The 24,286-nt window shown below is 37.1% G+C and overlaps 2 non-coding genes and 1 pseudogene across 2 annotated transcripts; 1 reads left to right on the plus strand and 2 right to left on the minus strand.

The window, feature by feature from the left end:
* Positions 1-17,229, minus strand: part of LOC131180624 (uncharacterized) — a 34,312-nt pseudogene extending 17,083 nt beyond the window's left edge.
* Positions 1,224-1,331, minus strand: LOC131181201 (small nucleolar RNA R71). The gene has a single exon (XR_009149829.1). It is a non-coding gene; the product is annotated as a small nucleolar RNA R71 (small nucleolar RNA).
* Positions 17,230-23,769: 6,540 nt separating the features above from the next.
* LOC131181147 (small nucleolar RNA R71) lies at positions 23,770-23,876 on the plus strand. Its single transcript, XR_009149775.1, has one exon. It is a non-coding gene; the product is annotated as a small nucleolar RNA R71 (small nucleolar RNA).
* The last annotated feature ends 410 nt before the right edge of the window (positions 23,877-24,286 follow it).

Below are 24,286 nucleotides of genomic sequence, written 5' to 3' on the forward strand. Positions count from 1 at the left end.
TAATTTTAACTCCACGAAAGTAGGATTAAGTTAATTAAGGCACTCTTTGTCTCACTCGAAAGAGTTTTCAAAGGATTTTAGAATTAATCTCCTTTAAACCCATAAATTTTATGGATTGGGCTAGCTAGGGAAAATCCCAAAATGACTTAAATATGAACCATTAACTCCAGAATCGTCTTTTATCAATTATTGCTTGGAATTTTACTTTTGAGTGTTTAGTTTAATCTCATTTTATTAATTTTCATTATTAATATTATCAATTTCTTTATTTTACGAATTATTAAATTAGTCATTGTTTGAATTTAGTTTTGCATTTTCATACCTTATGCTTCAAATTCCTAAATTTCTTTTATTTATTTGATTGAAATACAATTTTAACATATTTTATTTTACATCAAAAATTCAATTGAAAACACAACTCTTCGTGGGAACGATATCTTTTTCTATACTACTTGAACGACCCGTGCACTTGCGGTTGGGACACATCAAGTTTTTAGCGCCGTTGCCGGAGAGTTGTTTGTTTAAGATTGAATTCTTGATTATTTTAGTTGTTTATAGTTTTTATCTTTGTTATCTTTTCATTTTGTTTTTGTTTGTTCTTTTTAGGTATTTCTTTTATCTTTTATGATAAGAGCCAAAAGCATAAGTGACACATCTCTCTTATGCAATCCTGAAATTGAGAAGTTTTGTAGAGCCAACAAGAAAGAAACCAGAAGAAGAAAAGAAGCATTGAGAGCAGCTAAAATTGAATAAGAAATGGCTGAAGAAAGAGTTAGAATTTGTGGTGATAATGCTGGAAATGATCGAAATAATGAAAATGCAGCTCATGGTGAAGAAGTTATAAATGCTAATGTGCCTAGGGGAAGTATGATGGATCGTGCATTCCCTCGTTTTAATGATTTGAGAACGAGTATAGCAAGACCAAGAATTGATGTAAACAACTACAAGATGGATTTTGGGGTACTATAAATGATTCAAAATTCCCAATTTGGGGGACATCCTTCAGAAAATCCTCATACTCATCTTAAGAAGTTTGTTATGATCTGTGACATGCAAAAGCAACCAGGAGTGTCTGATGATGCAGCAAGGCTAAAATTATTTCCATTCTCCTTAAAAGATAGAGCATTGGATTGGCTTGATTCTTTACCTCACAATTCAATTACAAATTGAGAGCAGCTCACTGATGCATTTCTTGCCCAATACTTTCCACCCGGAAAAACTCAAGAGTTGAGGAATCAAATGATTGCTTTTAGACCAAGAGAAGATGAGACTCTTTATGAGTCATGGATGAGATGGAAGGAGTTGGAGAGACAATGTCCACATCATGCCATTCCTAAATGGATGATAAACCAGAATTTTTACACAAATGTCACTCCTGCTATCAGAGGAATCATTGATGCTCAAACTGGAGGGGAATTCATCATTAAGCATGAAGATGAAACTTATGAGTTGTTAGAGAAAATAGCAAAGAACAGTCATCTATGGAGTACTCCAAGAGGGTCAACTCCAACTCAAAAAAGGCAAGTTGCTGGAATGTATGAGCTTGATCCATTCAACATGATCAATGCCAAATTTGATGCACTCACTAATGTCCTTGCTAAGAAAATGGAGGATTTAAGTATGCTAGTCAGTTCATCATCATGTTCTGGAAGTTCTCAACAAGTTGCTTATGTAGAAGGAACAATGAGTTGTGGAGTAGATTATCCTTCATATGCTTGGAGGAATCATCCTAATTTTTCATGGGGCAATCAGCAAAATCAATCTTCAACTCAGAACTTTCCACCACAACAACAAGGGCATCAATACCAACAGCCTAGGCAACCACCACCTGGTTTTCAACAAAGGAATGCAAATCCTGCACCTCTACCAAAATAGCAAGAACAAGGGTCTACAACTGAAGCTTTGTTACAACAAATTCTTACCAATCAAATTAAGCATGATGAGGAGATGAGAGAGATGAAAGCAAGGCTGGAATAGATGCAAACACACAATAGGATGCTGGAAAATCAAATTGCACAACAAGCAAGCTCCTCAGGTACCAAATCAATGAGAAGACTTCCTAGTCAGACAGAAAATCCAAGGGAGCAATGTCATGCCATCACGCTGAGGAGTGGTAAAATATTGCATAATGAGAAGAGTGAAAAAGTAGAGAAGAGAGAAAATGAGAAAGAAGTTGAGGGAGATGAAAAACAAGAAAGTGAAAAAGGGAGTGCAAAAAAAGGTAAAGAGGAGGTTGAAGAGAAAGAAGAGAAATATATACGTCCAAAGCCTTACAAGCCACAACTTCCCTTTCCACAGAGATTTCAAAAAGCCAAGCTTGATAAGCAATTTGGGAAGTTCTTAGAGGTTTTGAAGAAGCTATATATAAATGTGCCTTTTATTGATGCTCTTTCCCAAATACCTTCTTATGCTAAGTTTTTTAAAAAAATTCTCTCAAACCAAAGAAGACTTGAAGATTATGAGACTGTAGCCTTAACTAAGGAATGCAGTGCTATTCTCCAAAAGAAACTTCCTCCAAAGCTCAAGGATCCAGAAAACCAAACCAAGTTAACCTAAAAATTGCCCTAATCCGGGTGACTCGCATTCTGACTGGGCAAAATGACTAAATGAACAGTATTTATTCATTTCGTCATAACTTAGTGTAGAAAGGTCCAATTGACCTGAAATTTTACCAGCAGAAAGCTGAGATATAGACCTACAACTTTCATGAAGAAACCTAATCCAAATTTTGACCATAACATGTTCAAAAAGTGACCTGTAGTCACTGCACAAAATACTGTAGATTTGGTCAGTCCATAAAATTTGAAAAGTTTACAATCTGGCCAGTTATGGTGTTTAGGCCATAACTTGAGCTACAAAACTCCAGATGGAGTGATTCAAAAAAAGAAATGTAACTAGACACAGTAAGGAACAACTTTCATGAAGATAACTTTGCCAAATTCCTACTGTAAAAATGACCAATGGAACAGTAAACACAAGGCTTGAAATCTGAAAAATTTTGAACAACTAACACTAAGCATAGAAATGGTATTGACAACCAATACCAACAACTTTAGAATGCAAAATGTGGTATGTTGGGAGTATTAGAACCAATGTACCTATTGCCTATGCAAAAGTCAACATTTTAGTTGACTAATGAAATGAATAGTAACACCTAAACTTAAATTTCAAGAATTATATAATTTAAAAGTGTAACATGCCCTAGTACACCTAGCAAGGTTGGTTTGGATAGGTTAGCATGCCAATACGATTCAGTTAGCAGTACTGCACATGGCATTATGCCATTCTGTGATTTTATGACTTTGAGCCATTCTGACATTGTGATGATACTTGGCCTTGTGCCTAATGTTTATTACAATTATTAGTCGCTCTGTACACCGGAGATACATATGTGACCGATGGTGTGACGGCCCGAGGTACTTGATACCCAGTGCTAGTTTACCCGTTTATCCAGTCCAGTCATCCAGTATAGGTTACTTGGGCAACCAAAAAAATGAAAGTGAATAAATTTAATGAAATTATGAATATAACAAGTACAAAATAAATAAGATTACCATTAATGATCGAAAAATTGTCTGCATAAGACATTAGAATATGCACTGCATATTTATTTTCTGTTATTTCTTTTTATTCTATTATTGGCACCACTAAGCATTATTGCTTAGCTCGTTGCTTTTTGCTACGCTTAGGTTCTGGAGAGACCGACTAAGAGCCTAATAAACCACTGACTGGGTGAGACCTTCTACAACTCTGCATAGTATCCGTGTCACCTCACCGTCATCAGTGCATTGGTAGGACACTAGGTTTTATTTTGGTATTTTGTAATTAACTTTTATTTTCTCATGTGTAATTAAGACTTATGTAATGTATTTTGGCATTGATGTAAATAATGAAAATTGTATTTATGAATGAAAAATTGAATATTTATGTATGACTTGTGTATGAATATCATATGAAATGAATGATTGAGAAATGGAAATAAAGTTGAAAAACATTGAGATTTTGATGATGAAATGGAGTTTGGGATTGATTGAGAATTTTGGAAGTGTTTTTCTCAGGTTCCGAAGAACTATTTTCTCTAATTCCGAAGAACTGTTTTCTCCATTTTTAGTTGGTACTCTACCGGATTTTCTATAAAATTTGTGAAACCTCAAATAAATTTATGTTTTTCATAAATGACTTAAATGAATTATACTTCACAAATTGTATTTCATAACTATGAAAGAAATAAATAAGGAAGGATAAAAATAATTAAAATAAAAAATGGTGTTTCGGTACACTGTGTGGCATATCTTGCTCGACTACACTTTAGACGGGTAAGGGGTGTCACATTTAGTGGTATCATAGCACGTTTTAGGCATTCTGGGCCTAGATTGAGTCCATACCATGCATTGCATTTGTAAGAGTCAAGGTGACACTAATACATATCTGGTGTCTTTGTTATTTTGAATAGGATATGGACCCCACATCACAGAGGGCAGTTGAGGAGGAAGTGGAGAGTCATGCTCCACCTGCAGCAGCTGAGACTGGGGGTAGGGGAGAACCTGCTCCACCAGCTCCAGCAGAGCTCGCTCACCTCCACGAGCCATGTTCCAAAGAAATGGCCGAGTTCTTCAGACAAATGGCTGGGGTAATGCCACTACCACCACCACCTCCACAGCAGAAATCACACCTGGAAAGACTGAGAAAATTTGGAGCATTAGATTTCTTTGGCAAGAGAGAAGATAATTCTGTTACAGCCGAAAACTGGTTGAACAGAACAGGCAAAGTTTTAAAACAACTCCACTGCACTCCTGAACAAAATCTAAAAGCTGCTGTATCTTTGTTGCAAGATGATGCCTACCAATGGTGGTGTACAGTGTCCAGTGAAGTGCAGTCATAAGTAATAACTTGGGACTTCTTCCTCTCAGAATTCAAGAAGAAATATGTGGGTAGTGTATACCTAGAAGAGAGAAGAAGAGAGTTCATTAACCTGAGGCAGAGACAACTGACAGTGGCCGAGTATAAGAAGGAATTTGTCAAATTGAGTCATTATGGAAGGGAGATAGTCCCTAATGAAGCCGAGAGATGTAAGAGATTTGAAAATGGATTAAATGATAACATAAAGATCATGATTACTGCCTTGGGAATTATAAACTTCACCAAGTTAGTGGAAGCTGTATTAAAAGTTGAAAAGGTTAGAATAAGTGAGCAGACCAGAAGGGAGAGACAACAGAAGAGGGGCCCGGGTCAGTCTAGCTCATCTCCTGCACCAGGAAAAAAGTTCAAAGGTCCACCTGCATAGAGTTTAGATCAACCTCAAGGTCAGGGTTAGTCCCAGGGGCCCAGGCCATAGTTCACCCCTAGGAGAGGTCAGTCCACACTATCAGTGGGCAGCTCTCCAGGGAAGGGGTTCAGGGGACCAGCCCCAGCATCTTCTGCATGTCCGCATTACCTGAAATGGAATAAGGGGGAGTGTTGGAGAGTGACTGGTGCCTGCTTAAGGTGTGGGTTGACAGAGCATCAGTTGAGAAACTGTCCACGCAGAATCAAGCATACTGCTCCAACACAAGCGCATGCACCGCCTCGTATCACAAAGGGGTAGGAAATCTGGAAAATCTGAGGCAGTGGGACCATCACAGAGGCCTGCATCTGAGCCAGCAGAGAGGCCTGAGGGCAGAGCACCTACCAGTAGGGGAGAGCAGTTTTCGATTTAAATCGAAAAATCGAACCGAACCGATTCAATTCGGTTCAATCGGTTTGATTTTAAAATTCAATCAGTTCGATTAAGTTTATAATTTTGATAATTTCGGTTAATCGGTTCGGTTCAGTTATTTTCATAAAAAATAAAAAAAAATGAATCGAACCGAAATTATTAATATATATAGGAAATCAAAGAAAATCGAATCAAACAGAATCGAACCAAATCGAACCGAACCGAAATCAAAGAAAACCGAACTGAACCTTAAGATTTTTGAGTTTTGATTTCTATTTTTTTTTTGTTTTTATGTTTTATTATTGAGATTTAATGTTAAAAATATGAAATTTTATAAATTTCGGTTTGATCGATTTAAAATCGAACCGAATCGATATTTATAAGTTCGATTTGGTTCGGTTTTCTCTTATTAATCAGTTTGGTTCAGTTTTTAAAATTTTTGATTTTTGGTTTACGGTTTTATCGGTTCGGTTGGGTTCGAAACTGAACTGACCATTTGCACACCCCTACCTACCAGAGCCTATGCCATAAGAGCTCAGGAGGAGCAAGATGCCCTGGACATCATCAGAGGTACGTTCTCCCTCTACAATACATCTGTGCATGCATTGGTGGATCCAGGATCCACTCATTCATACATTTGCATCAACCTACCCGTAGAAAGGGGGATACTAGTAGGGGAGTGTGACCAAGACATCCTAGTCACTAATCCATTGGGCCACAGTGTAGTGGTGAACAAAGTGTACAAAGGTTGCCCGTTAAGGATTCAGGGGTATGAATTCTTGGCAGACCTGATTGAGTTGCCTTTTCATGAGTTTGACGTGATTTTGGGAATGGACTGGTTGTCACGTCATCAGGCAATGGTTGATTGTAAATTGAAGAGAATTTTTTTGAAAACTCCTGAGGGTAATGAGATCACAGTTGTAGGGGAAAGGACAGATTTCTTGTCCAATGTCATCTCAGCCATAGTTGTAAGAAAACTGATGAGAAAAGGCTGTGAAGCCTACTTAGCATATATCGTGGTACTAGGTAAGCTAAGCCAGATCTGTGTGACATACCCACAGTAAGAGACTTCCCCGATGTGTTCCCTGAAGAATTGCCTGGCTTGCCACCAGAAAGGGAAGTTGAATTTGCTATTGAGATATCACGGCACAAGACCAATCTCTATTGCTCCTTATAGGATGGCACCTCTGAATTGAAGGAATTGAAAATCCATTCTGAGTTACTAGATAAGGGGTTCATATGCCCCAGTGTGTCACCATGGGGAGCTCCAGTGTTGTTTGTAAAGAAGAAGGATGAGACTTTGAGGTTATGCATCGATTACCGGCAGTTGAATAAAGTGACAGTGAAGAACAAATATCCGTTGCCTAGAATTGATGATTTGTTTGATCAGTTGAAGGGGGCATGAGTATTTTTAAAAATTGATCTCAGATTAGGGTATCATTAGTTGAGGGTGAAGGATGTAGATGTGCCAAAGACTCCATTCAAGACCCAGTATGGGCATTATGAGTTTCTGGTGATGCCCTTTGGCCTAACAAATGCACCAGCGGCAGTCATGGACCTTATAAACCGTATCTTCCATCCATACCTAGATCGGTTCGTAGTGGTCTTTATTGATGATATTTTGGTGTATTCCAAGACTAGTGAAGAACATGATGAGCATTTAAGGATTGTTCTGCAAACCCTGAGAGAAAAGAAGCTGTATGCTAAGTTGTCCAAGTGTGACTTCTAGTTGAATGAGATTGTATTCCTTGGACACATAGTGTGAGCTGATGGGATTAGAGTGTATCCCAAGAAGATAGAAGCAGTGATGGAATGGAAGCTTCCCAGGAATACAACTGAGGTCAGAAGTTTCTTGGGGCTAGTGATGTGGCCCAACCGCAAGTGCACGGGTCGTACAAGTAATATAGAAAAGATATCGTTCCCACGAGGAGTTGTGTTAATGATTGAATTTTTTATATAAAGAGTTGCCTAATTTAAACTATTTTTGAAATTAAATCAATAAATTGATGGGTATTGAAGTATGAATTCTAAATGTGTAAAATTAATGATCTATTTGACAATATAATGATTAAACTAAAATTGCATCAAATTAAAATAAGCAAGTTCAAATATGGCAATATTCAAAATGGCAAGTAATTAAATTCGATTAGAAATTAACAATGATAAAAAGGCGATTCCGGAGTTCGGGATTTCATATTCAAGCTATTTTGGGATTTTAAATTGGTTATCCAATCTTGTGGAACTTACGGGTTTTAAGGAGATTAATTCTTAAATCCTTTGAATACCCTTTTGAGTGAGACAAAGAGTGCCTTAATCAATCTAATCCTACTTTCGTGGAGTTAGAGTTAATTAAGACCCATTAGGTTCTTTAATTAATCTGTGAATCCTCTTAATCCTTAGTCTATTTCTAGATCTAAGTTAATTAAGTCCAATTTCTTGATTATCTATCACAAGGCCTTCTCCTTTCGGTGCCTCAACCATGGATTAAGAACATCACTTAATGGGATCCTACACTAAGCATGTCATTAAGCACACAAGAAATGAATAAAACTCATTAAGACCACAAAATATGGATTACCCAATCAAAATCCACAAAATATCTCAAATATTACATCCCTTACTCCAGAATCAAAGTAAACTACTCACTATCCATAATATTTACAAGATATTCTGAGTTTATAAGGAAATAAAGCTTTAATCTAAACTAAGAAACAAAAAGCTCAAAACTAGAAGTGTAGGAAAAATGTAAGAAAAGAAAGAAATCCCCAAATCTGGTTAGAAATGGTGTGGAAAATGATTGTGACTCTTCAGCTGCTCCTGCTCCTCTCCCTTTTCTTCCTTTTCTTCTTCCCTTTTCTAAAATGGGAAATGGGGCTATTTATAGCATTTTCTGACATGGAGCCCTAAAATGGTGTGTTTTAGGAGGAATTTTCTGAGGGAATCTTCTGCCAGCTCATTAATGAAACCTTTGTGGGACTGCATAAGTTATGCAGTCCCTTATGCAGTTTTCGGCTGTTTCTGGTTCACTTATGCGAAACTGCATGACTTGGCGCATAGGTTATGCACAATTCCATGAGATTGCATAAGGGAGGCGTGAATCTGCATAAGCTATGTGTAATGGCCCGGCCCACTAGTGATATTGTCCGCTCTGGGCCGAAGCCCTCACGGTTTTAAAACGCGTCAATAGGGGTTACGAACCACCAACTTATAAACCCAGCATCTCTCCCGTGTTTTGTCGATGTGGGATTTGCCTAGGGTGTTACAATCCACCCCCCTTATGGGACTCAACGTCCTCGCTGAGGTTTGCCCCACCATCGTTCAAGGTTGCACGCGGAGCGGCTCTGATACCACAAATGTAATGGCCCGGCCCACTAGTGATATTGTCCGCTCTGGGCCGAAGCCCTCACGGTTTTAAAACGCGTCAATAGGGGTTACGAACCACCAACTTATAAACTCAGCATCTCTCCCGTGTTTTGTCGATGTGGGATTTGCCTAGGGTGTTACAATCTAAATGTGACGCTCCTTACCCGTCTATTGTATAGCCGAGCAAGAAGTGCCACATTCGGTGCCGGAGCACCCTATCTTGTCTTGTCATGTCTATTGTAAATTTTAATGTCCTTTAAATCAGGTAATTTAAGTGTAGAAATTTTTTTTTTTATATCTTATTTTTGTGGAGACCCGAATAGATCCTCCTCTGTTTTATTAGCATTTTCCGGGTTCCACTATCACCTGTTAACATATTCATAGTCATCTCATATATTTCCATATCATATTCTCTTTTATCATTTCATTCACAACTATTTATGAGATCTCAAAATGAAGTGTCATCTATTGCATTCATATGGAAATTCATAGATAATAAATTATAAGTTTTCATTTCAATCTCAAAGTTTAATTACAAGTCCAAAATGAAATACATCATAAACTAGTAATTATATCATTACTAAACATAATGAACCAAAATACTAGTCTATACATGGGCCCTACCAAAATACAAAAGACTAGTGAGGTGACTCAGACAATGTGAGATCTGGTCGGCTCTGTCAGAACACTCTTGTGGCATACTTTCTTGTGATGGTCTTGATTTCCAGTACCTCCGATGGAAAACCAACGCTAAGCATAACGCTTAGTGGTGCATAATTTATAATAACAATAATTAAACAATTGAATTAATATTTACAAATCATAAATTCTGGGTCTTTTACATTTTTTTATTACACTTTGGAAACAATTAAAATTATTGGGATCTTTCCTGTTTACTTATTGTATATTCAGTATTGATTAATTATTATCAATGCCCAAGAAACCTATAACATATTATAAAAGCTGGATACACGGGAGTATACGGGTTATACAGCCATATGTCTACCCTCAGATACATCCACAGCACGAGGCCACCGTCGGGCACGAGACCATTGTCAGGCTTGTAAAGCCAGAAATAAAGTAGGCACAATGGCCAGTAAGTAGGCATATAGCCTGTAGAACAATCATACCAGACATATATTGTTAGTTCATGATTTTCTCGGTAGGCAGTACTGCTATCTGTAGTCCCTAATTGGTATACCAATTTATCCAACTAAATAAATAAGTCTAGGTATACTATGGGCAATTAAATATTTTTAATTATTTTAGCACTATTCACTGTTACTATTTTCTGGTACTGTTCATTGGTACCATTAATTTCATATTAATGGGACATTAGTCCCAATTTACATATTCATATCATTTTTAATATTTAATTATCCTTATGAGTATTTTAATTATCATATATCGCATTTTTCCCATGAACCTTTCTTTATGTTTATGTTGATGTGTTATCTTTATCTAGGAATTTGACTAGGTTAGGATGTCTATTTAGTAACACTTCCTTCATAACAATTGCTCCTCTATGTTTAAACTTGAATTTTAGTTTTTGAATCACTGAATTTGGGGTTATAGAGCTCAACTTATGGTTAAAATACCATAATTGGTCCGTTTGCCTCTAAGCTATCCAGAATTTACAATTTCTGGTTAATAAATTTTGACCAGTCATTTGATCATTTTATTGTCATTTTTAGACTTAGGTTCCTTCACAAGATATGTTCCTCTATGTCTTAAGGACTCCCAGGTACAATTTCATAAATTTTCAAGCTTGGTATAGTGAGTTATGGTCAATGTATTAACCTGGACTCTCAGTCCTATAAGGGCAAAAATAAACTTCAGGGCAGTATGTTTGACCCTCTTTTTAGGGTCTTTACACTTAGAATTTGGCAAAGGTGTCTAAATCAATGTTGTATCCCTAAGTATCATGTTTCTAGATCATATTGGCATATATCAAATGGAATTTTCTAGTGGGAGTTATGGCCAAATGAACACACGGGTATCAAATGGCATTCTGGGTTCAACTTAACATTTTCTAGATTTCAATTCCTAACTTTGGCTAATAATTTCCCTAGGATGCAATGGTTTCTAGAGCTTAGTCAAAACATAGAAATTGTTGTGCTATGTCTTATAAAACTTTTGGCACTAGTTTCACTCAATTTGCAGCTTTGGAGACCAAGTTATGGCATTTTTACCAAAACTGGTCAAGCATACCAAAAGAACAGTATTTTGGGACATTTTCTGGGTTGGCAGTTTCAGTGACCCAACTTGTGCTAACAATTTGAATTGTTAAAGGCAAAACTGGGTTAAGTGGTCTTCATGAAAAGTGTATCCCTATGTCTAAACTTTCCATGGGTGAAATTTTAGGTCATTTGGACTAGTATAGAGAGAGTTATGACCAAATGAACACATACTGTTCATTTGGTCATTTCCTGGGTTGGCAGTTTCACTGACCCAACTTGTGCTAACAATTTGAATTTGTTAAAGGCAAAACTGGGTTAAGTGGTCCTCATGAAAAGTGTAGCCCTATGTCTAAACTTTCCATGGGTAAAATTTTAGGTCATTTGGACCAGTATAGAGAGAGTTATGACCAAATGAACACGTACTGTTCATTTGGTCATTTTCTGGGTTGGGTGCAGGGAAATCCGAATTTGGGCAGTATTTAGCTCAAGTTTTGGACAGAATTTGGGCATGGTTTCTTCATGGAAAATGGGCTATTTTGGGTCTAGTTTCACCTCCAATTGGCCTCATACCAATTGGGATCACACAATTTTATTTATGGCCTAAAATGTACACTGCCCTCAACAAACACAACCTGCAGAAAATTAACACTTCCAAAACTCAATCTCCTCCAACTTCCTTACTTCAATTTGCATGCAATACACTTCTATAAGCAACAATCTCATCCCAATAGGTCAATTTCAACATTTTACACAAAGTCCTCAACATTTACACAAACCCTATTTTTCAAAGTTTCATATTTACACAAACACTACACAATCAAACACCCAAACATTTCAACTAATTACACATTCTCATGGAACCATTTTTCATCACTTAAAAGCAATAAACTTCAAGTTCCATGGCTGCCAAAAATTCAAGGGTTCTTTCCTCTAGATTTTCTTTTTGTTTTAATGGTATTTATGCTTAGCTAAACATGCTTTTCATGTTTAATAAAGAGAAGAAGAGGGATTAGTGCACTAACCTCTTGTGACCCACTTCAAACTTTAATCTTTCTTCTTCTTATGGGTATCTAAAGCTTCCTTATGGTGTGGGCTAAATTTTTTGTGAAGGAGTCTATGGGTTTTGGTGAGTGAAAGCTTGGGAAATCAAGCTTTAAGCTTGATAACAATGGTGGGGAGGGAGAGACCAAGGGAGACGGCAAGGAGAGAGAGAAGAAGAAGAAGAAGAAGATGGTTGGTGGGGGGTTTTGTCTCTTGTGGTTATTTATATATATATATATATATATATATATATATATATATATATATATATATTTTTTTTTTTTTTTTTTTTTTTTTTTATTTATGTGTACTTTATTGTTTTTAAATTTCATAAATCTATTTCCTTTCTTTTCTTTTCTTTCCTTTTCTTTTCTTTTCTTTTCTTCTTCTTTCTCTTCTCATTTTTCAAATTTAAATTCATAAAATTAATTTATGTTAATTATTCTATTTCCAAATTTTAATTTGACATTTAAGTCAAAATTCACCTCTAGGGGTGAAATGACCAAAATGCCTTTCATGGTGCTCATCGAATTATTTTTATTTTTTTATATCAATTAATAAATTCTCTAAATTTTATTTTATTTCTCAAAATTTTTCCTATATTTTTTTTTATATTTATTTCATTAATTTATGCCTCCTCACTATAGTTTAGGTGTAGTTCTAGACATTTTGACTGTCCGAACAGATATGAGTCGTCGGAACAATAAATTGTACGGACTATCTATGGTGAGGGCGTTACACTATGTACTCCCCTTATGCACAATTCAGCAGGTGTTGGAACAGTGTTTCTTCTCCTTATGCAGATCTGCATAGCTTATGCGGCAAGTTATGCACAATTTGGTCAATGCATATTTCAACTTGAAAACTTGTTTTTGGCATCTTTGGCTGTAGAAGTCACTCCTCAATGGCGAAATTTCTTTTCAGTCCTTCAAAAACACCATTTTTCCTACAAAACAAAGTAAAAATTATAAATTAATCCAAAATTGACAATTATGAAAAACTAACTAATTAACTAATGAAATTAGCTAAAAATGACTAATAATCAAATAAAATGGCTATGCAATTAAATCTAAATGACTATGCAAAATGTATGCATCAAATACCCCCAAACTCAAGCTTTTGCTTGTTCTCAAGCAAACTTTAAAATGTGATGCAAAATTTTTAGGGGTGCCTTATCCAAAGAGCTATGAAAATCACCTATTAAAGTAACTTAACACCCCTTTAGCCATACCAACAATCCATATACCCATCCTTCAAAATGCAAAGAATCTAGTGCTTATCCAAGCTTTCACCGCTTAGCCATCAAGTCAATTATCATTCAAAATTCCCAAACCAACCAATCAAAAGAGAGAGTCATGCTCAAAAGGAATTCTAGGACAATCAATAGTCAAAGTGTCTCTATATAGAATGATGGAATTAAATGAATGAATGGATAATTTTCCAATCCCATAGGCAAATTCCCTACTCCTATCTCCACTAATGTAGCAAGTACTATCAAGAGATCAAAGGTCTTTTTAGGGATGTAATGGGGCCATGGGGTTCAAAATGAGGCTAAGAAAAAAAGGGGAAAAAGGATTCAAAGCATGAGAATATTTTCAATCTTGAAAACATAAGGTACACTTCTTATTTTATTATTTTTTTCTTTTTCTTTCTCTCTTTTATATATATATATATATATGGAGGAGAGAAATACACAATGAGAATTGTCAAGTGCTAGCATATTTTACAAAACACATAAAAATGGAGGGACATTTTGATACTTTAACTTGTATCTTGCATTTTCTTTTTGATGATTGTCCCTAAAATTGCCACCCCCAAACTCATTTCCTTTAATACTTTGGGTGGATTTCTTTCATTTTGAATGACATTAGTGAAAAGCATATATACTAGCACTTTTACAAGATGACAAGCATTTCTTCTCCCTTTTATTGCATTTTTTCTTTTTCTCTTTTTTTTATTTTATTTTTTTATAAAGTGTACCTAATATTCAATTATCCTCATGAAAAGGGTTGGAGTGTTTGGTTCATTGGCTAGGTAACAATAAGGATTTCAAGAAAAATTAGGGATAAAAAGGCTCAAAGGGGTTTGCAAGGGTCAATTTTAATTAGGAAAAGGGTCAAAGGTTTAAAATGAGAAGGTTTAAATCAAAGAATGCCTAATCATCTCTCTCATCAAGTACAAGATGGTATTTTGCCTTGAAAGGTTTAGAAAATTTGTTCTAGGATTGGTGAGACATCATTTGACTACCTTATATCCAATAACTCCTTCTAAACACTCCAATCTCTAAGGGACTAGTTGGGTGGCTTTTGGCTAAGAAGATATAGGCAAGGGGTAGACATTTCAAAACTTTGCACTTCTTAGGAAACTTTCAATCCACAAACCCAACTAAAGGTAAGTTAAATCACTCTCATAGGTAACTTTTCAATACTCAAGGGATTTGGCAAAAGATTTTAATGCATGATGCATGATTCCTAAAAGTGAGTAATGCATTAACTAGTCTATTTGTGTGCAATGTGTACAATTTCTAAGTGATGTATAATGTGTGTGTGTAAATGTGTTATGTATATGTATGTATGGATGTATATGTAAATATTTATAGTATATGTAAATGAAATGGGATGAGATGCTTCTATACTCAAAATGTGAAAAATAAAGCAAAAATCAAAATGTGCACCCCCAAACTCAAAATTAAACATTGTCCTCAATGTCTCAAGCAGTGTATTATAAAAAACTCAAAGGGAATAACCAGGATTAGTGAAAATTAAGAGCGAAAAGAAAGAGTTACCTGGTATAGAGCAGATGAGAATTCAAGATATAAAGGGATGCATAAGAAGCTGCACAGGTTATGCAGAGTAAAGTGCTGTCCAGAACAGGTGCATAAGTAGGGTGCATAAGCCGTGCGGTTCTGCATGAGTGGCAATAAGGACTGCACAGGCTATGCAGAACATGTGCATAAGGAGATTAGAGCCTGTGCAGTTCTGCATGAGTGGCATAGAGGACTGCACAGGCTATGCAAAATATTTTCATAAGGGTATTCATAGCCTATGCAGTATATTCAAAAGCTGCTGCATGATGATGAGCAAGGGAAAATGTGCAACCACCAGTAGAAGCATGCAAATATATACAGAGTATGGACAAATATGCACAAAAGGGCAGTAAAGGCAATGAAAATCAAAGAAAACAATGAAATACTAATGTAATAGTCATCCAATAAAACTTCAAGAAAAACATAATTCAAAACAAACTAATTCAAAACAAACAAACAGAATTCAAAACAAACTACAATTGTTTGAACATATCTACAAAGAAAAACTCCTACAAGTTTGAACAAAAGTAAAACAGAAACTAATCTAGTTATATTGTTTTGCCCTTGTCCATAGATGTTGCTAAGGGGCTGGTTGCATCTGGCTGCTGTCGAAATGATGGTGTTGGAGGAGGTGATGGAGGTGGAGGTGGCATTCCCAGAAAAACCATGAGTTGCTTCATCATCTCCTTTAGTTCTTTCTGCTTATCTCTGGTTTCCATGACAAAGTCAAATAGTTGATCATGCCGATCCTTGAGGGTATCAAGACTAGTGTCAAGCTTCCTATCCACAAAGTATATATCATCACTAAGCCTTTCAAGATAGGTGAATAAGGCTTTAGTGTTGAAGGCAGGAGGGGCTGTGGATGAAGAGGGTTCAGCTGCAGGAGGTGTAGGTTGTGCAGAATCTGCTGGGAAGTCCTGTGCAGGCTGAGAGGGTGGGGCAGGTTCAGCAGAATGCTGTGGGACTGGTGGGACAGGTTGGGCTTCTGGTTGTGCAATGGGTTCAGTTTCTGCTGCTGGTTGTGCAATGTCAGAATGTGGCAAACTGAATCCAGTTTTGGATAGGTGTGTAGCATCAAAATATAAAGTATCTAAAAGTGCTGGTATTGGATGCTCCTCCGGATTAAAACCAAAATGCTTGGCTATTACAGTTATGAGCCCACCCAAGACAATGTCACCTATGGATTTGGTGGCAATATGCAACACATGCTCACAAAAGAAGTAACCAGGAGAAACCTGGACCTTGTGAAAAGCACACCATAACATGAATAATTCAGATTTTCCCACAGCACCAGAACTAGTCCCTCTGCCCAAGATAGTGCTAACAATCAGCCTATGAATAAACCTAAGTGCAGGGTCTAGTATTTGAGAGGTTTTTGATCTGCCAGCAGAAAAAGTCTGAGGTTGGTTTGTGATAATTCTCCAAAATTGAGCAGCATTCCAAATACCATTGTTTGCTACCTCTACCCCTGTATATGGCACCCTAAATAGTCCATCAATTGCAAACCCAAGAATGCTATGAAATTGGTCTAATGATAACTCTCTATTTTGCCCCAAACATCTGAATTTCATAGTTGGCTTATAATCTATGTCATGCAATTTCAGGGTAGCAGAAAATGAGGAAATAAATTCCAAAACTAAAGCTAGATAAACTATTTCCTGCTTATGCACAAATTCCATCCACCCCATACCATCAAGGTATGCAACCACATTATCAAATAAACCAAGTGATTGTAGAGAGTCTGCAGAAATATACCTAGTGGGTTGCACCCTCCTTTCCTTAAGTCTCTTAAAGGTTGCCTTATGAGTTGCATCATGAAGGGGCTAAGGTAATTTTGATACCTGGGATGCTACTGATGTTTGCTTTTTGCTGGAAGAGGGTGATTTGGCTTGTGTGGAGGCTGAAGTTTTTGGGTTTTTTGGTGGAGGCTCTGACATTAGGGTGGTGGGTGGTTCTTTGCGTTTTGAGAGAGGAGGTACAGAAGCTATGGGTCGAGTGGATTTTGACCTAATTTTCCGCTTGTAAGTGGCTGTGGAAGGTGGTGGAGGTGTTTCTTGTGGAGGGGAATCGGGGTTGGGAGGCCGCATTGACAATGGCAAAACTTGGAGAGGAGAGGTTGGAGGGGAATAGGGAGGCAACTCCATTGGGTTGCCGATGGTGAGGATGAAAGAGGTGAGTGAGAAGATGAAAGATGCAGATGGTAGCTAGGGTTAAGGCAGCGGAAAGATGAATGGAGAAGAATAAGAGGGGTAATGCCGGGAGAAATGGAAGTGGAAGGACAGTCGTGAACAGAAAAGACGGGAAGTGGAGGTGGGAAAAATAGTTGCCGAAAAGAAATTTTGATTTGAACAGGGTTTGTGTAAAACTGCATAAGGGGATTAATGGGTGTGCATAACTTATGCACTCTCTTATGCAGGTTTCGGCAAGTTTTAGGTTTCAAAGAGTTCGGTCATGCGGAAGTGCATAAGTTATGCACCCTGCTTATGCACCTCTCGGCAGGTTTTGGTATTCAGAAAATGTGGTCATGCAGTTGTGCATAAGTCATGCACCCTCCTTATGCAGGTCTCGGCAAGTTTTGAAATTCAGAGTTTGTGGTTATGCAGAAGTGCATAAGTCATGCACTCTGCTTATGCACCTCTCGGCAGATTTTGGAATTTAGAGTTGGTGGTTATGCAGTAGTGCATAAGTCATGCACTCTGCTTATGCACCTCTCGGCAAGTTTTGGAGTTCAGAGTTGATGGTCATGCGGAAGTGCATAAGTTATGCACCCTGCTTATGCACCTCTCGGCAGGTTTTGGTATTCAGAGTTGATGGTCATGCGGAAGTGCATAAGTTATGCACTCCGCTTATGAAGATTTCGGCAGAAAGAGAAAATGCAGGATTTGAAGTCATGCAAAAGTGCATAAGTCATGCACACACTTATGCAAGTCTCGGCAGATATGAAATTTGACAAAAATGTGGCTATGCAGAGTTGCATAAGTTATGCACTCTCCTTATGCAGTTTGCAACAGAGAGGAAAATGGCAAGAATTGTGGTTATGCAGGATTGCATAAGCTATGCAGTTGCTTATGCACAATTCAACAAGATTGAGATTACAATTGAAAATGATTTGTAAGTATGAAAAATGCCCTAAAATGAAGAAATATAATTCTATGAAGCATAAATCATGAGAAATTGTCACCAAAAACACATCAATACATACAAAGTCCATCAAAATTGCATCACACAAGCTTGTAGAAGTAAATCCTGCATAAAAGGCCTTTGTGAACCATGCCATTTCAACTCAAATTCTGCAAATCAACCTTTAGCACATAAAACTCAATAAAATCTGCATAAAGTTGCATCTATCTACAAATGAGAAATGACTCCCCAAGTTATGCCAAGAAAATGCAGTATATCCACTTTGAATCTCACAACCCAAATAAGCTCAAAACTACAAAAATGACCCACTTACCATCACATTAACATGATAAGCACAAATACTTAAAAGTTACACACCCAACCTCACCAAGAACATAAGTCATCTGCTGCAGACCCTTCCTTGCTGCAAAATTTCATTTTTTTTTTCTCTGCATAAACCAGATAGCAAACCTGCACAGGTTATGCAGTAAAAATCAATCAATTTTGGGAGAGTTTGAAGGACAAAATTTTCAGGATAAGAATCACTCCCCAGCAGTTCACCAACCTTCCTCCATTGAAATACATCTACAAGGGACAAGATTCAACAATGTCAAAAATTGAATTTGGGGAGATTTAAGATAAAAACAAAAGCAATGTAAATAAAAGTAAATCAGCAAAAGCAAAATAAAAGGAACTTGGGATGCCTCCCAAGAGGGCTAATTTATAGTCCTTAGCTGGACTCTTCATGAATTTCACTAAAAAGAGGTGAGGGATTGGAGAGCTTGCAACAGCTTGCTCCTTTTATTGGGTCTCCAGTTATGTAATGTTTCAATCTATGCCCATTGACCTTAAAATTCCCAGATTTTTCACTCCAAATTTCAATTGCTCCATAAGGGAAAACCATAGAAACTCTATATGGACCAGTCCACCTTGATTTAAGTTTTCTAGGGAACAATTTCAATCTTGAGTTGAACAACAAAACTGAATCACCTTCTTTAAATTCCTTTTTCCTAAGATGCTTATCATGCCAAACTTTAGTTCTTTCTTTGTAAATACGGGCACTTTCATAAGCATCCATCCTCAATTCTTCAAGCTCATTAAGTTGCAATAACCTTTTCTCACCAGCTTGCTTGAGATCAAAATTCAAGGTCTGAATGGCCCAATATGCTCTATGTTCTAGCTCCACAGGTAAATGACAAGACTTACCATACACCAACCTAAAGGGAGTAGTTCCTATAGGGGTTTTGTAAGCAGTCCTATATGCCCATAGAGCATCATCTAGTTTGACAGACCAATCTTTCCGAGAATTGCTCACTGTTTTCTCCAAGATATGTTTGAGCTCTCTGTTGGAAATTTCAACTTGACCTGAAGTTTGAGGGTGGTATGGGGCAGCTATCTTGTGCACTACACCATATTTCCTCATTAAGCTCTCAAATTGCTTATTACAAAAATGTGAACCCCCATCACTAATTACAGCCCTAGGAGCTCCAAATCTACTCAAGACAAATTTCTTCAAGAATTTCACTACCACTCTAGCATCATTAGTTGGAGTTGCAATAGCTTCCACCCACTTTGATACATAGTCAACTCCAACTAGGATGTATTTATTACCAAATGAAGGAGGAAATGGCCCCATAAAATCTATTCCCCAGACATCAAATAATTCTACTTCAAGAATATCATTTAGGGGCATTTGATCTCTTTTTGACAAGTTTCCACTCCTTTGACATTTATCACATTCCAACACAAATTTCCTCACATCCTTAAAAAGATTTGGCCAAAAGAAACCAGCTTGCAAAATTTTACTAGCTGTTTTAGAGATTTCAAAATGTCCTCCATAATTAGAAGCATGGCAATGATGCATAATACTCTGTGTCTCCTCATCAGGAATACATCTTCTTATTAAACCATCACAGCATCTCCTAAAGAGTAAAGGATCATCCCATCTATAAAATTTTACCTCATGCAAAAACTTTTTCTTTTGTTGCCATGTCATTCCTACAGGCAAAACTCCACAAGATAGATAATTCACAAAATCTGCATACCAAGGTAATTTAGCAACAAGAAAGAAAAGTTGTTCATCCAAGAAAAACTCATAAATAGGGATTTCATCCATTTCTTCATCATCTAATTTCAACCTACTAAGATTATCTGCAACTACATTTTCAGCTCCCTTCCTATCTCTAATCTCCAAATCAAACTCTTGTAGCATCAGAATCCACCTAATGAGCCTAGGTTTAGCCTCCTTTTTACGGAGCAAATACCTGATGGCTGCATGATCTGAAAATATAACCACCTTTGAGTCAATAATGTAAGGTCTGAACTTTTCCAATGCAAAGACAATTGCTAAGAATTCCTTTTCAGTTGTTGCATAATTTTTTTGAGCCTCATCCAGTGTTCTACTAGCGTAATAAATAGCATAAGCCTTTTTGTCCTTTCTTTGACCAAGAACAGCTCCAATTGCATAGTTGCTAGCATCACACATAATTTCAAAAGGTAGGCTCCAATCAGGTGGTTGCATGATTGGTGCAGTGATAAGAGCTTGCTTCAACCTGCAAAAGGCATCCAAACACTCTTGGTCAAATACAAATGGTATGTCATGACTTAACAAATTAGACAAAGGTTTGGCTATTTTAGAAAAATCCTTGATAAAGTGCGTAGAACCCGGCATGTCCTAGAAAACTTCGAATTCCCTTGACATTGGTAGGAGGAGCCATCTTCTCTATCACTTCAACCTTGGCTTTATCAACCTCTATTCCTCTGTTAGACACCAAATGTCCAAGCACTATCCCTTCCTGAACCATGAAATGACACTTTTCCCAGTTTAACACAAGGTCAGTATCTGCACATCGCTGCAAAACTTTAGAAAGGTTAGCCAAGCATATGTCAAATGAAGATCTATAAACAGAAAAATTGTCCATAAAAACCTTTCTTCAATGAAATCTGAGAAGATTGCCATCATGCACCTTTGAAAAGTAGCTGGTGCATTACACAACCCAAATGGCATCCTCCTATAAGCAAAGGTTCCATATGGACAAGTAAAAGTGGTTTTCTCTTGATCATTTGGATGGATAGGGATTTGAAAAAAACCTGAGTATCCATCTAAATAGCAAAAATAAGAATGCCTAGCCAGTCTTTCTAACATCTGATCAATGAAGGGAAGTGGAAAATGATCTTTTTTAGTGACAATATTTAATTTTCTGTAATCTATGCACATTCACCAACTAGTCACTGTTCTTGTGGGAATTAATTCATTATTTTCATTTTTGACCACTGTCATTCCACTCTTTTTTGGAACAACATGTACTGGGCTCACCCAAGTACTGTCTGAGATAGAATATATGATCCCTGCATCAAGCAACTTCAAAATTTCTTTTTTAACAACTTCTTTCATATTTGGGTTCAACCTCCTCTGATGTTCAATAGATGGCTTACAATTTTCTTCCAAACTAATTCTATGCATGCGAAAGTGTGGGCTTATTCCCTTGATGTCATCTATGGTATGTCCTAAAACTTTCCTAAATTGCTTCAACACTCTTAACAACTTATCAACCTCTAAGGTACTCAAGTTTGCATTTACAATTACTGGATAAGTGTTATTAGTGCCAAGAAATTCATACCTGAGCTGAGAAGGAAGTTGCTTAAGTTCTACCTTAGGTGCATCTTCTTCCTTGAATGATGGTTGCTTAAATTCGACTTTTTCCTTTTGTGTGAGTTGAAAAACTGGAGCAGAAATGAATGGTGGACTTCCCTCTAAATGTTGAGCATATGCAGCCACATGAGGGTTGTCGTAGTCTATGCCTCCTCCATGAACCAAGCAATTTTCAAGTGGATCTTCTGGATATTTCTTTCTGAAGTGTTCTTCAACCAGCTCATCAATGATATCAATTCTCAAGCAAGTATCAGCTTCAGAATGATGCTTCTTCATAGTGTTATTAATATTGAAAACCAATTGATCTTCACCAACTCTAAGAGTCGATTTTTCTCCCTTAACATCAATCAATGCTCCTGCTGTAGCTAGAAAGGGTCTTCCCAAGATAATTGGAATGTTAGAATCCTCCTCCATGTCCAAAATGACAAAGTCAACAGGTATATAGAACTTCCCAACCTTCAGAGGCACATTCTCCAAAATCCCTTCAGGATACTTAATTGATCTATCAGCTAACTGAAGAGAAATGTGGGTTAGCTTAAGATCTCCCATATTGAGCTTCTCATAAATGGAGAGGGGCATAAGGCTAACACTAGCCCCTAAATCACATAAAGCTTTTGTAGAACACGATTCCTCAATGTGGCATGGAATTGAAAAACTCCCTGGATCCTTGAGCTTTGGAGGAAGTTTCCTTTGGAGGATAGCACTACATTCTTCTGTCAAAGCTACAGTTTCATGATCTTCAAGTTTCCTCTTGTTTGAGAGAATTTCTTTCAAGAATTTTGCATAAGAAGGCATTTGTGAAAGAGCATCAATAAAAGGCACATTTATGTATAGCTTCTTCAAAACCTCTAAGAACTTCCCAAATTGCTTATCAAGCTTGGCTTTTTGAAATCTTTGTGGAAAGGGAAGTTGTGGCTTGTAAGGCTCTGGAGGTATATACTTCTCTTCCTTCTCTTCGATTTTCTCTTTACATTTTTCTATACTCTCTTGTTTTTCACTCTCATCAATTTCTTTTTCATTTTCTCTCTTCTCACTATTTTCACTCTTCTCATTATTTACAACTTTCCCACTTCTTAAAGTAATAGCTTGACACTGCTCTCTTGGGTTTTCTGGTTGACTTGGAAGTTTTCCAAAAGACTTGGTACCTGAGGAAGATGCTTGTTGTGCAATCTGATTTTCCAGCATTCTGTTATGTTTTTGCATCTGTTCTAGCCTTGCTTTCATCTCTCTCATCTCCTCATCATGCTTAGTTTGGTTAGCAAGAATCTGTTGTAATAAAGCTTCTCTGGTGGAACTTTGTTCTTGCTGTTTTGGTGGAGGATTCATATTTTTCTGCTGAAAATTAGGCAATGATTGCCTATTTTGCTGATATGGAATTCCTTGTTGCTGTTGTGGTTGAAAATTCTGATTTGGAACTTGACTTTGCTGATTGCCCTATGAAAAGTTGGGATGATTCCTCCAATTTGGATTATAAGTTTGAGAGTAAGAATTTCCCATTTGTTTGTTTCCATAATTACCAACATATGCAGCTTGTTCTCCATAGTCTACTCCACAACTGGTAGTTCCCTTTGCATAAGCAACTTGTTGTGAACTTCCAGAAGATGATGATGAACTAACCAACATACTCAAATCTTCCATCTTCTTAGCCAAAACATTTGTAAGTGCATCGAATTTTGCATTAATCATGTTGAATGGATCAAGGTCATACATTCCAGCAGCTTGCCTCTTTTGAGTTGGAGCTGGTCCTCTTGGACTACTCCAAAGATGAGTATTCTTTGCAATTTTCTCCAATAACTCATAAGCTTCATCTTCATGCTTCATAATAAATTCTCCTCCTATTTGAGCATCAATAATCCCTCTGATTGCAGGAGTGACATTTGTGTAAAAATTCTGGTTTATCATCCATTTCGGAATGGCATGATGTTGGCATTGTCTCTCTAATTCCTTCCATCTCATCCATGATTCATAGAGAGTTTCATCTTCTCTTGGTCTGAAAGCTGTCATTTGATTCCTCAATTCTTGAGTTTTTCCAGGTGGAAAGTATTGTGCAAGAAATGCATCAGTGAGTTGCTCCCAATTTGTAATGGAGTTGTGAGGTAAAGAATCAAGCCAATCCAATGCTCTATCTTTCAAAGAGAATGGGAATAGCTTCAATCTTGCTGCATCATCAGACACTCCAGGTTGTTTTTGCATGTCACAAATCATAGCAAACTTCTTCAAATGTGTGTGTGGATTTTCAAAAGGATGTCCCCCAAATTGAGATTTTTGAATCATTTGAAGAACTCCAAAATCCATCTTGTAGCTATTTGCATCAATTCTTGGTCTTGCTATGCTTTCTCTCAAGTCATCAAAATGAGGAAAAGCATGATCCATCATACTTCCCCTAGGCACATTAGCATTTATAATCTCTTCACCTTGGGCTGCATTTT

This window comes from Hevea brasiliensis, chromosome 6, assembly GCF_030052815.1.
Source record: "Hevea brasiliensis isolate MT/VB/25A 57/8 chromosome 6, ASM3005281v1, whole genome shotgun sequence".
Lineage (NCBI taxonomy): Eukaryota > Viridiplantae > Streptophyta > Magnoliopsida > Malpighiales > Euphorbiaceae > Hevea > Hevea brasiliensis.